Source organism: Corythoichthys intestinalis, chromosome 12, assembly GCF_030265065.1.
Source record: "Corythoichthys intestinalis isolate RoL2023-P3 chromosome 12, ASM3026506v1, whole genome shotgun sequence".
In the NCBI taxonomy this organism is placed as follows: domain Eukaryota; kingdom Metazoa; phylum Chordata; class Actinopteri; order Syngnathiformes; family Syngnathidae; genus Corythoichthys; species Corythoichthys intestinalis.
Window position 1 is genome coordinate 58,499,369 of NC_080406.1, and position 14,924 is coordinate 58,514,292.

Sequence of the window (14,924 nt, forward strand, 5' to 3'; positions counted from 1 at the left end):
GTCCTAGAACAAAATTTTCAAATGTAACTACTAGATTGTGATACAATACACTATTGGGTGAAGTTTGGTTGACTTCTGCGCAGCGGTTTGAGAGTTAACATCAAAATTATATTTCTCGGCCATATCGCATAGATCTCACTGTGAAAAGGCTTAAATGGCTTTTTTGACCTAAGTTTGAGGATTGCGCTCAAACCAAATGTCCTAGAACGAAATTTTCAAATGTAACTACTAGAATGTGATACAATACACTATTGGGTGAAGTTTGGTTGACTTCTGCGCAGCGGTTTGGGAGTTAACATCAAAATTACATTTCTCGGCCATATCGCATAGATCTCACTGTGAAAAGGCTTAAATGACTTTTTTTTATTAAGTTTGATGATTGCGCTCAAACAAAATTTCCTAGAACCAAATTTCCAAATGTAACTACTAGATTGTGATACAATACACTAATGGGTGAAGTTTGGTTGACTTCTGCGCAGCGGTTTGGGAGTTAACATCAAAATTACATTTCTCGGCCATATCGCATAGATCTCACTGTGAAAAGGCTTAAATGACTTTTTTAATTAAGTTTGATGATTGCGCTCAAACAAAATTTCCTAGAACAAAATTTTCAAATGTAACTACTAGATTGTGATACAATACACTATTGGGTGAAGTTTGGTTGACTTCTGCGCAGCGGTTTGGGAGTTAACATCAAAATTACATTTCTCGGCCATATCGCATAGATCTCACTGTGAAAAGGCTTAAATGGCTTTTTTGACCTAAGTTTGAGGATTGCGCTCAAACCAAATTTCCTAGAACAAAATTTTCAAATGTAACTACTAGATTGTGATACAATACATTATTGGGTGAAGTTTGGTTGACTTCTGCGCAGCGGTTTGGGAGTTAACATCAAAATTACATTTCTCGGCCATATCGCATAGATCTCACTGTGAAAAGGCTTAAATGGCTTTTTTGACCTAAGTTTGAGGATTGCGCTCAAATCAAATGTCCTAGAACCAAATTTCCACATGTAACTACTAGATTGTGATACAATACACTAATGGGTGAAGTTTGGTTGACTTCTGCGCAGCGGTTTGGGAGTTAACATCAAAATTACATTTCTCGGCCATATCGCATAGATCTCACTGTGAAAAGGCTTAAATGACTTTTTTAATTAAGTTTGATGATTGCGTTCAAACAAAATGTCCTAGAACAAAATTTTTAAATGTAACTACTAGATTGTGATACAATACACTATTGGGTGAAGTTTGGTTGACTTCTGCGCAGCGGTTTGGGAGTTAACATCAAAATTACATTTCTCGGCCATATCGCATAGATCTCACTGTGAAAAGGCTTAAATGGCTTTTTTGACCTAAGTTTGAGGATTGCGCTCAAATCAAATGTCCTAGAACCAAATTTCCACATGTAACTACTAGATTGTGATAAAATACACTAATGGGTGAAGTTTGGTTGACTTCTGCGCAGCGGTTTGGGAGTTAACATCAAAATTACATTTCTCGGCCATATCGCATAGATCTCACTGTGAAAAGGCTTAAATGACTTTTTTAATTAAGTTTGATGATTGCGTTCAAACAAAATTTCCTAGAACAAAATTTTCAAATGTAACTACTAGATTGTGATACAATACACTATTGGGTGAAGTTTGGTTGACTTCTGCGCAGCGGTTTTGGAGTTAACATCAAAATTACATTTCTCGGCCATATCGCATAGATCTCACTGTGAAAAGGCTTAAATGACTTTTTTAATTAAGTTTGATGATTGCGTTCAAACAAAATGTCCTAGAACAAAATTTTCAAATGTAACTACTAGATTGTGATACAATACACTATTGGGTGAAGTTTGGTTGACTTCTGCGCAGCGGTTTGGGAGTTAACATCAAAATTACATTTCTCGGCCATATCGCATAGATCTCACTGTGAAAAGGCTTAAATGGCTTTTTTGACCTAAGTTTGAGGATTGCGCTCAAACAAAATGTCCTAGAACAAAATTTTCAAATGTAACTACTAGATTGTGATACAATACACTATTGGGTGAAGTTTGGTTGACTTCTGCGCAGCGGTTTGGGAGTTAACATCAAAATTACATTTCTCGGCCATATCGCATAGATCTCACTGTGAAAAGGCTTAAATGACTTTTTTAATTAAGTTTGATGATTGCGTTCAAACAAAATGTCCTAGAACAAAATTTTCAAATGTAACTACTAGATTGTGATACAATACACTATTGGGTGAAGTTTGGTTGACTTCTGCGCAGCGGTTTGGGAGTTAACATCAAAATTACATTTCTCGGCCATATCGCATAGATCTCACTGTGAAAAGGCTTAAATGGCTTTTTTGACCTAAGTTTGAGGATTGCGCTCAAACCAAATGTCCTAGAACGAAATTTTAAAATGTAACTACTAGAATGTGATACAATACACTATTGGGTGAAGTTTGGTTGACTTCTGCGCAGCGGTTTGGGAGTTAACATCAAAATTACATTTCTCGGCCATATCGCATAGATCTCACTGTGAAAAGGCTTAAATGACTTTTTTAATTAAGTTTGATGATTGCGCTCAAACAAAATGTCCTAGAACAAAATTTTCAAATGTAACTACTAGATTGTGATACAATACACTATTGGGTGAAGTTTGGTTGACTTCTGCGCAGCGGTTTGGGAGTTAACATCAAAATTACATTTCTCGGCCATATCGCATAGATCTCACTGTGAAAAGGCTTAAATGACTTTTTTAATTAAGTTTGATGATTGCGTTCAAACAAAATGTCCTAGAACAAAATTTTCAAATGTAACTACTAGATTGTGATACAATACACTATTGGGTGAAGTTTGGTTGACTTCTGCACAGCGGTTTGGGAGTTAACATCAAAATTACATTTCTCGGCCATATCGCATAGATCTCACTGTGAAAAGGCTTAAATGGCTTTTTTGACCTAAGTTTGAGGATTGCGCTCAAACCAAATGTCCTAGAACGAAATTTTAAAATGTAACTACTAGAATGTGATACAATACACTATTGGGTGAAGTTTGGTTGACTTCTGCGCAGCGGTTTGGGAGTTAACATCAAAATTACATTTCTCGGCCATATCGCATAGATCTCACTGTGAAAAGGCTTAAATGGCTTTTTTGACCTAAGTTTGAGGATTGCGCTCAAATCAAATGTCCTAGAACCAAATTTCCACATGTAACTACTAGATTGTGATAAAATACACTAATGGGTGAAGTTTGGTTGACTTCTGCGCAGCGGTTTGGGAGTTAACATCAAAATTACATTTCTCGGCCATATCGCATAGATCTCACTGTGAAAAGGCTTAAATGACTTTTTTAATTAAGTTTGATGATTGCGCTCAAACAAAATTTCCTAGAACAAAATTTTCAAATGTAACTACTAGATTGTGATACAATACACTATTGGGTGAAGTTTGGTTGACTTCTGCGCAGCGGTTTGGGAGTTAACATCAAAATTACATTTCTCGGCCATATCGCATAGATCTCACTGTGAAAAGGCTTAAATGGCTTTTTTGACCTAAGTTTGAGGATTGCGCTCAAACCAAATGTCCTAGAACGAAATTTTCAAATGTAACTACTAGAATGTGATACAATACACTATTGGGTGAAGTTTGGTTGACTTCTGCGCAGCGGTTTGGGAGTGAACATCAAAATTACATTTCTCGGCCATATCGCATAGATCTCACTGTGAAAAGGCTTAAATGGCTTTTTTGACCTAAGTTTGAGGATTGCGCTCATATCAAATGTCCTAGAACCAAATTTCCACATGTAACTACTAGATTGTGATAAAATACACTAATGGGTGAAGTTTGGTTGACTTCTGCGCAGCGGTTTGGGAGTTAACATCAAAATTACATTTCTCGGCCATATCGCATAGATCTCACTGTGAAAAGGCTTAAATGACTTTTTTAATTAAGTTTGATGATTGCGCTCAAACAAAATTTCCTAGAACAAAATTTTCAAATGTAACTACTAGATTGTGATACAATACACTATTGGGTGAAGTTTGGTTGACTTCTGCGCAGCGGTTTGGGAGTTAACATCAAAATTACATTTCTCGGCCATATCGCATAGATCTCACTGTGAAAAGGCTTAAATGGCTTTTTTGACCTAAGTTTGAGGATTGCGCTCAAATCAAATGTCCTAGAACCAAATTTCCACATGTAATTACTAGATTATGATACAATACACTAATGGGTGAAGTTTGGTTGACTTCTGCGCAGCGGTTTGGGAGTTAACATCAAAATTACATTTCTCGGCCATATCGCATAGATCTCACTGTGAAAAGGCTTAAATGACTTTTTTAATTAAGTTTGATGATTGCGCTCAAACAAAATTTCCTAGAACAAAATTTTCAAATGTAACTACTAGATTGTGATACAATACACTATTGGGTGAAGTTTGGTTGACTTCTGCGCAGCGGTTTGGGAGTTAACATCAAAATTACATTTCTCGGCCATATCGCATAGATCTCACTGTGAAAAGGCTTAAATGACTTTTTTAATTAAGTTTGATGATTGCGTTCAAACAAAATGTCCTAGAACAAAATTTTCAAATGTAACTACTAGATTGTGATACAATACACTATTGGGTGAAGTTTGGTTGACTTCTGCGCAGCGGTTTGGGAGTTAACATCAAAATTACATTTCTCGGCCATATCGCATAGATCTCACTGTGAAAAGGCTTAAATGGCTTTTTTGACCTAAGTTTGAGGATTGCGCTCAAACAAAATGTCCTAGAACAAAATTTTCAAATGTAACTACTAGATTGTGATACAATACACTATTGGGTGAAGTTTGGTTGACTTCTGCGCAGCGGTTTGGGAGTTAACATCAAAATTACATTTCTCGGCCATATCGCATAGATCTCACTGTGAAAAGGCTTAAATGACTTTTTTAATTAAGTTTGATGATTGCGTTCAAACAAAATGTCCTAGAACAAAATTTTCAAATGTAACTACTAGATTGTGATACAATACACTATTGGGTGAAGTTTGGTTGACTTCTGCGCAGCGGTTTGGGAGTTAACATCAAAATTACATTTCTCGGCCATATCGCATAGATCTCACTGTGAAAAGGCTTAAATGGCTTTTTTGACCTAAGTTTGAGGATTGCGCTCAAACCAAATGTCCTAGAACGAAATTTTCAAATGTAACTACTAGAATGTGATACAATACACTATTGGGTGAAGTTTGGTTGACTTCTACGCAGCGGTTTGGGAGTTAACATCAAAATTACATTTCTCGGCCATATCGCATAGATCTCACTGTGAAAAGGCTTAAATGGCTTTTTTGACCTAAGTTTGAGGATTGCGCTCAAATCAAATGTCCTAGAACCAAATTTCCACATGTAACTACTAGATTGTGATAAAATACACTAATGGGTGAAGTTTGGTTGACTTCTGCGCAGCGGTTTGGGAGTTAACATCAAAATTACATTTCTCGGCCATATCGCATAGATCTCACTGTGAAAAGGCTTAAATGACTTTTTTAATTAAGTTTGATGATTGCGCTCAAACAAAATTTCCTAGAACAAAATTTTCAAATGTAACTACTAGATTGTGATACAATACACTATTGGGTGAAGTTTGGTTGACTTCTGCGCAGCGGTTTGGGAGTTAACATCAAAATTACATTTCTCGGCCATATCGCATAGATCTCACTGTGAAAAGGCTTAAATGGCTTTTTTGACCTAAGTTTGAGGATTGCGCTCAAATCAAATGTCCTAGAACCAAATTTCCACATGTAACTACTAGATTGTGATAAAATACACTAATGGGTGAAGTTTGGTTGACTTCTGCGCAGCGGTTTGGGAGTTAACATCAAAATTACATTTCTCGGCCATATCGCATAGATCTCACTGTGAAAAGGCTTAAATGACTTTTTTAATTAAGTTTGATGATTGCGCTCAAACAAAATTTTCTAGAACAAAATTTTCAAATGTAACTACTAGATTGTGATACAATACACTATTGGGTGAAGTTTGGTTGACTTCTGCGCAGCGGTTTGGGAGTTAACATCAAAATTACATTTCTCGGCCATATCGCATAGATCTCACTGTGAAAAGGCTTAAATGACTTTTTTAATTAAGTTTGATGATTGCGTTCAAACAAAATGTCCTTGAACAAAATTTTCAAATGTAACTACTAGATTGTGATACAATACACTATTGGGTGAAGTTTGGTTGAATTCTGCGCAGCGGTTTGAGAGTTAACATCAAAATTACATTTCTCGGCCATATCGCATAGATCTCACTGTGAAAAGGCTTAAATGGCTTTTTTGACCTAAGTTTGAGGATTGCGCTCAAACCAAATGTCCTAGAACGAAATTTTCAAATGTAACTACTAGAATGTGATACAATACACTATTGGGTGAAGTTTGGTTGACTTCTGCGCAGCGGTTTGGGAGTTAACATCAAAATTACATTTCTCGGCCATATCGCATAGATCTCACTGTGAAAAGGCTTAAATGGCTTTTTTGACCTAAGTTTGAGGATTGCGCTCAAACCAAATGTCCTAGAACGAAATTTTCAAATGTAACTACTAGATTGTGATACAATACACTATTGGGTGAAGTTTGGTTGACTTCTGCGCAGCGGTTTGGGAGTTAACATCAAAATTACATTTCTCGGCCATATCGCATAGATCTCACTGTGAAAAGGCTTAAATGACTTTTTTAATTAAGTTTGATGATTGCGTTCAAACAAAATGTCCTAGAACAAAATTTTCAAATGTAACTACTAGATTGTGATACAATACACTATTAAGTGAAGTTTGGTTGACTTCTGCGCAGCGGTTTGGGAGTTAACATCAAAATTACATTTCTCGGCCATATCGCATAGATCTCACTGTGAAAAGGCTTAAATGGCTTTTTTGACCTAAGTTTGAGGATTGCGCTCAAACCAAATGTCCTAGAACGAAATTTTCAAATGTAACTACTAGAATGTGATACAATACACTATTGGGTGAAGTTTGGTTGACTTCTACGCAGCGGTTTGGGAGTTAACATCAAAATTACATTTCTCGGCCATATCGCATAGATCTCACTGTGAAAAGGCTTAAATGGCTTTTTTGACCTAAGTTTGAGGATTGCGCTCAAACCAAATGTCCTAGAACGAAATTTCCACATGTAACTACTAGATTGTGATAAAATACACTAATGGGTGAAGTTTGGTTGACTTCTGCGCAGCGGTTTGGGAGTTAACATCAAAATTACATTTCTCGGCCATATCGCATAGATCTCACTGTGAAAAGGCTTAAATGACTTTTTTAATTAAGTTTGATGATTGCGCTCAAACAAAATTTCCTGGAACAAAATTTTCAAATGTAACTACTAGATTGTGATACAATACACTGTTGGGTGAAGTTTGGTTGACTTCTGCGCAGCGGTTTGGGAGTGAACATCAAAATTACATTTCTCGGCCATATCGCATAGATCTCACTGTGAAAAGGCTTAAATGGCTTTTTTGACCTAAGTTTGAGGATTGCGCTCAAATCAAATGTCCTAGAACCAAATTTCCACATGTAACTACTAGACTGTGATAAAATACACTAATGGGTGAAGTTTGGTTGACTTCTGCGCAGCGGTTTGGGAGTTAACATCAAAATTACATTTCTCGGCCATATCGCATAGATCTCACTGTGAAAAGGCTTAAATGACTTTTTTAATTAAGTTTGATGATTGCGCTCAAACAAAATTTCCTAGAACAAAATTTTCAAATGTAACTACTAGATTGTGATACAATACACTATTGGGTGAAGTTTGGTTGACTTCTGCGCAGCGGTTTGGGAGTTAACATCAAAATTACATTTCTCGGCCATATCGCATAGATCTCACTGTGAAAAGGCTTAAATGACTTTTTTAATTAAGTTTGATGATTGCGTTCAAACAAAATGTCCTAGAACAAAATTTTTAAATGTAACTACTAGATTGTGATACAATACACTATTGGGTGAAGTTTGGTTGACTTCTGCGCAGCGGTTTGGGAGTTAACATCAAAATTACATTTCTCGGCCATATCGCATAGATCTCACTGTGAAAAGGCTTAAATGGCTTTTTTGACCTAAGTTTGAGGATTGCGCTCAAATCAAATGTCCTAGAACCAAATTTCCACATGTAATTACTAGATTGTGATAAAATACACTAATGGGTGAAGTTTGGTTGACTTCTGCGCAGCGGTTAGGGAGTTAACATCAAAATTACATTTCTCGGCCATATCGCATAGATCTCACTGTGAAAAGGCTTAAATGACTTTTTTAATTAAGTTTGATGATTGCGCTCAAACAAAATTTTCTAGAACAAAATTTTCAAATGTAACTACTAGATTGTGATACAATACACTATTGGGTGAAGTTTGGTTGACTTCTGCGCAGCGGTTTGGGAGTTAACATCAAAATTACATTTCTCGGCCATATCGCATAGATCTCACTGTGAAAAGGCTTAAATGACTTTTTTAATTAAGTTTGATGATTGCGTTCAAACAAAATGTCCTAGAACAAAATTTTCAAATGTAACTACTAGATTGTGATACAATACACTATTGGGTGAAGTTTGGTTGACTTCTGCGCAGCGGTTTGAGAGTTAACATCAAAATTACATTTCTCGGCCATATCGCATAGATCTCACTGTGAAAAGGCTTAAATGGCTTTTTTGACCTAAGTTTGAGGATTGCGCTCAAACCAAATGTCCTAGAACGAAATTTTCAAATGTAACTACTAGAATGTGATACAATACACTATTGGGTGAAGTTTGGTTGACTTCTGCGCAGCGGTTTGGGAGTTAACATCAAAATTACATTTCTCGGCCATATCGCATAGATCTCACTGTGAAAAGGCTTAAATGACTTTTTTTATTAAGTTTGATGATTGCGCTCAAACAAAATTTCCTAGAACCAAATTTCCAAATGTAACTACTAGATTGTGATACAATACACTAATGGGTGAAGTTTGGTTGACTTCTGCGCAGCGGTTTGGGAGTTAACATCAAAATTACATTTCTCGGCCATATCGCATAGATCTCACTGTGAAAAGGCTTAAATGACTTTTTTAATTAAGTTTGATGATTGCGCTCAAACAAAATTTCCTAGAACAAAATTTTCAAATGTAACTACTAGATTGTGATACAATACACTATTGGGTGAAGTTTGGTTGACTTCTGCGCAGCGGTTTGGGAGTTAACATCAAAATTACATTTCTCGGCCATATCGCATAGATCTCACTGTGAAAAGGCTTAAATGGCTTTTTTGACCTAAGTTTGAGGATTGCGCTCAAACCAAATGTCCTAGAACGAAATTTTCAAATGTAACTACTAGAATGTGATACAATACACTATTGGGTGAAGTTTGGTTGACTTCTGCGCAGCGGTTTGGGAGTTAACATCAAAATTACATTTCTCGGCCATATCGCATAGATCTCACTGTGAAAAGGCTTAAATGGCTTTTTTGACCTAAGTTTGAGGATTGCGCTCAAATCAAATGTCCTAGAACCAAATTTCCACATGTAACTACTAGATTGTGATAAAATACACTAATGGGTGAAGTTTGGTTGACTTCTGCGCAGCGGTTTGGGAGTTAACATCAAAATTACATTTCTCGGCCATATCGCATAGATCTCACTGTGAAAAGGCTTAAATGACTTTTTAAATTAAGTTTGATGATTGCGCTCAAACAAAATTTCCTAGAACAAAATTTTCAAATGTAACTACTAGATTGTGATACAATACACTATTGGGTGAAGTTTGGTTGACTTCTGCGCAGCGGTTTGGGAGTGAACATCAAAATTACATTTCTCGGCCATATCGCATAGATCTCACTGTGAAAAGGCTTAAATGGCTTTTTTGACCTAAGTTTGAGGATTGCGCTCAAATCAAATGTCCTAGAACCAAATTTCCACATGTAACTACTAGATTGTGATAAAATACACTAATGGGTGAAGTTTGGTTGACTTTTGCGCAGCGGTTTGGGAGTTAACATCAAAATTACATTTCTCGGCCATATCGCATAGATCTCACTGTGAAAAGGCTTAAATGACTTTTTTAATTAAGTTTGATGATTGCGCTCAAACAAAATTTCCTAGAACAAAATTTTAAAATGTAACTACTAGATTGTGATACACTACACTATTGGGTGAAGTTTGGTTGACTTCTGCGCAGCGGTTTGGGAGTTAACATCAAAATTACATTTCTCGGCCATATCGCATAGATCTCACTGTGAAAAGGCTTAAATGGCTTTTTTGACCTAAGTTTGAGGATTGCGCTCAAATCAAATGTCCTATAACCAAATTTCCACATGTAACTACTAGATTGTGATACAATACACTAATGGGTGAAGTTTGGTTGACTTCTGCGCAGCGGTTTGGGAGTTAACATCAAAATTACATTTCTCGGCCATATCGCATAGATCTCACTGTGAAAAGGCTTAAATGACTTTTTTAATTAAGTTTGATGATTGCGTTCAAACAAAATGTCCTAGAACAAAATTTTTAAATGTAACTACTAGATTGTGATACAATACACTATTGGGTGAAGTTTGGTTGACTTCTGCGCAGCGGTTTGGGAGTTAACATCAAAATTACATTTCTCGGCCATATCGCATAGATCTCACTGTGAAAAGGCTTAAATGGCTTTTTTGACCTAAGTTTGAGGATTGCGCTCAAATCAAATGTCCTAGAACCAAATTTCCACATGTAATTACTAGATTATGATACAATACACTAATGGGTGAAGTTTGGTTGACTTCTGCGCAGCGGTTTGGGAGTTAACATCAAAATTACATTTCTCGGCCATATCGCATAGATCTCACTGTGAAAAGGCTTAAATGACTTTTTTAATTAAGTTTGATGATTGCGCTCAAACAAAATTTCCTAGAACAAAATTTTCAAATGTAACTACTAGATTGTGATACAATACACTATTGGGTGAAGTTTGGTTGACTTCTGCGCAGCGGTTTGGGAGTTAACATCAAAATTACATTTCTCGGCCATATCGCATAGATCTCACTGTGAAAAGGCTTAAATGACTTTTTTAATTAAGTTTGATGATTGCGTTCAAACAAAATGTCCTAGAACAAAATTTTCAAATGTAACTACTAGATTGTGATACAATACAATATTGGGTGAAGTTTGGTTGACTTCTGCGCAGCGGTTTGGGAGTTAACATCAAAATTACATTTCTCGGCCATATCGCATAGATCTCACTGTGAAAAGGCTTAAATGGCTTTTTTGACCTAAGTTTGAGGATTGCGCTCAAACAAAATGTCCTAGAACAAAATTTTCAAATGTAACTACTAGATTGTGATACAATACACTATTGGGTGAAGTTTGGTTGACTTCTGCGCAGCGGTTTGGGAGTTAACAACAAAATTACATTTCTCGGCCATATCGCATAGATCTCACTGTGAAAAGGCTTAAATGACTTTTTTAATTAAGTTTGATGATTGCGTTCAAACAAAATGTCCTAGAACAAAATTTTCAAATGTAACTACTAGATTGTGATACAATACACTATTGGGTGAAGTTTGGTTGACTTCTGCGCAGCGGTTTGGGAGTTAACATCAAAATTACATTTCTCGGCCATATCGCATAGATCTCACTGTGAAAAGGCTTAAATGGCTTTTTTGACCTAAGTTTGATGATTGCGCTCAAACCAAATGTCCTAGAACGAAATTTTCAAATGTAACTACTAAAATGTGATACAATACACTATTGGGTGAAGTTTGGTTGACTTCTGCGCAGCGGTTTGGGAGTTAACATCAAAATTACATTTCTCGGCCATATCGCATAGATCTCACTGTGAAAAGGCTTAAATGGCTTTTTTGACCTAAGTTTGATGATTGCGCTCAAATCAAATGTCCTAGAACCAAATTTCCACATGTAATTACTAGATTATGATACAATACACTAATGGGTGAAGTTTGGTTGACTTCTGCGCAGCGGTTTGGGAGTTAACATCAAAATTACATTTCTCGGCCATATCGCATAGATCTCACTGTGAAAAGGCTTAAATGACTTTTTTAATTAAGTTTGATGATTGCGCTCAAACAAAATTTCCTAGAACAAAATTTTCAAATGTAACTACTAGATTGTGATACAATACACTATTGGGTGAAGTTTGGTTGACTTCTGCGCAGCGGTTTGGGAGTTAACATCAAAATTACATTTCTCGGCCATATCGCATAGATCTCACTGTGAAAAGGCTTAAATGACTTTTTTAATTAAGTTTGATGATTGCGTTCAAACAAAATGTCCTAGAACAAAATTTTCAAATGTAACTACTAGATTGTGATACAATACAATATTGGGTGAAGTTTGGTTGACTTCTGCGCAGCGGTTTGGGAGTTAACATCAAAATTACATTTCTCGGCCATATCGCATAGATCTCACTGTGAAAAGGCTTAAATGACTTTTTTAATTAAGTTTGATGATTGCGCTCAAACAAAATTTCCTAGAACAAAATTTTCAAATGTAACTACTAGATTGTGATACAATACACTATTGGGTGAAGTTTGGTTGACTTCTGCGCAGCGGTTTGGGAGTTAACATCAAAATTACATTTCTCGGCCATATCGCATAGATCTCACTGTGAAAAGGCTTAAATGACTTTTTTAATTAAGTTTGATGATTGCGTTCAAACAAAATGTCCTAGAACAAAATTTTTAAATGTAACTACTAGATTGTGATACAATACACTATTCGGTGAAGTTTGGTTGACTTCTGCGCAGCGGTTTGGGAGTTAACATCAAAATTACATTTCTCGGCCATATCGCATAGATCTCACTGTGAAAAGGCTTAAATGGCTTTTTTGACCTAAGTTTGAGGATTGCGCTCAAATCAAATGTCCTAGAACCAAATTTCCACATGTAACTACTAGATTGTGATAAAATACACTAATGGGTGAAGTTTGGTTGACTTCTGCGCAGCGGTTTGGGAGTTAACATCAAAATTACATTTCTCGGCCATATCGCATAGATCTCACTGTGAAAAGGCTTAAATGACTTTTTTAATTAAGTTTGATGATTGCGCTCAAACAAAATTTCCTAGAACAAAATTTTCAAATGTAACTACTAGATTGTGATACAATACACTATTGGGTGAAGTTTGGTTGACTTCTGCGCAGCGGTTTGGTAGTTAACATCAAAATTACATTTCTCGGCCATATCGCATAGATCTCACTGTGAAAAGGCTTAAATGACTTTTTTAATTAAGTTTGATGATTGCGCTCAAACAAAATTTCCTAGAACAAAATTTTAAAATGTAACTACTAGATTGTGATACACTACACTATTGGGTGAAGTTTGGTTGACTTCTGCGCAGCGGTTTGGGAGTTAACATCAAAATTACATTTCTCGGCCATATCGCATAGATCTCACTGTGAAAAGGCTTAAATGGCTTTTTTGACCTAAGTTTGAGGATTGCGCTCAAATCAAATGTCCTATAACCAAATTTCCACATGTAACTACTAGATTGTGATACAATACACTAATGGGTGAAGTTTGGTTGACTTCTGCGCAGCGGTTTGGGAGTTAACATCAAAATTACATTTCTCGGCCATATCGCATAGATCTCACTGTGAAAAGGCTTAAATGACTTTTTTAATTAAGTTTGATGATTGCGTTCAAACAAAATGTCCTAGAACAAAATTTTTAAATGTAACTACTAGATTGTGATACAATACACTATTGGGTGAAGTTTGGTTGACTTCTGCGCAGCGGTTTGGGAGTTAACATCAAAATTACATTTCTCGGCCATATCGCATAGATCTCACTGTGAAAAGGCTTAAATGGCTTTTTTGACCTAAGTTTGAGGATTGCGCTCAAATCAAATGTCCTAGAACCAAATTTCCACATGTAATTACTAGATTATGATACAATACACTAATGGGTGAAGTTTGGTTGACTTCTGCGCAGCGGTTTGGGAGTTAACATCAAAATTACATTTCTCGGCCATATCGCATAGATCTCACTGTGAAAAGGCTTAAATGACTTTTTTAATTAAGTTTGATGATTGCGCTCAAACAAAATTTCCTAGAACAAAATTTTCAAATGTAACTACTAGATTGTGATACAATACACTATTGGGTGAAGTTTGGTTGACTTCTGCGCAGCGGTTTGGGAGTTAACATCAAAATTACATTTCTCGGCCATATCGCATAGATCTCACTGTGAAAAGGCTTAAATGACTTTTTTAATTAAGTTTGATGATTGCGTTCAAACAAAATGTCCTAGAACAAAATTTTCAAATGTAACTACTAGATTGTGATACAATACAATATTGGGTGAAGTTTGGTTGACTTCTGCGCAGCGGTTTGGGAGTTAACATCAAAATTACATTTCTCGGCCATATCGCATAGATCTCACTGTGAAAAGGCTTAAATGGCTTTTTTGACCTAAGTTTGAGGATTGCGCTCAAACAAAATGTCCTAGAACAAAATTTTCAAATGTAACTACTAGATTGTGATACAATACACTATTGGGTGAAGTTTGGTTGACTTCTGCGCAGCGGTTTGGGAGTTAACAACAAAATTACATTTCTCGGCCATATCGCATAGATCTCACTGTGAAAAGGCTTAAATGACTTTTTTAATTAAGTTTGATGATTGCGTTCAAACAAAATGTCCTAGAACAAAATTTTCAAATGTAACTACTAGATTGTGATACAATACACTATTGGGTGAAGTTTGGTTGACTTCTGCGCAGCGGTTTGGGAGTTAACATCAAAATTACATTTCTCGGCCATATCGCATAGATCTCACTGTGAAAAGGCTTAAATGGCTTTTTTGACCTAAGTTTGATGATTGCGCTCAAACCAAATGTCCTAGAACGAAATTTTCAAATGTAACTACTAAAATGTGATACAATACACTATTGGGTGAAGTTTGGTTGACTTCTGCGCAGCGGTTTGGGAGTTAACATCAAAATTACATT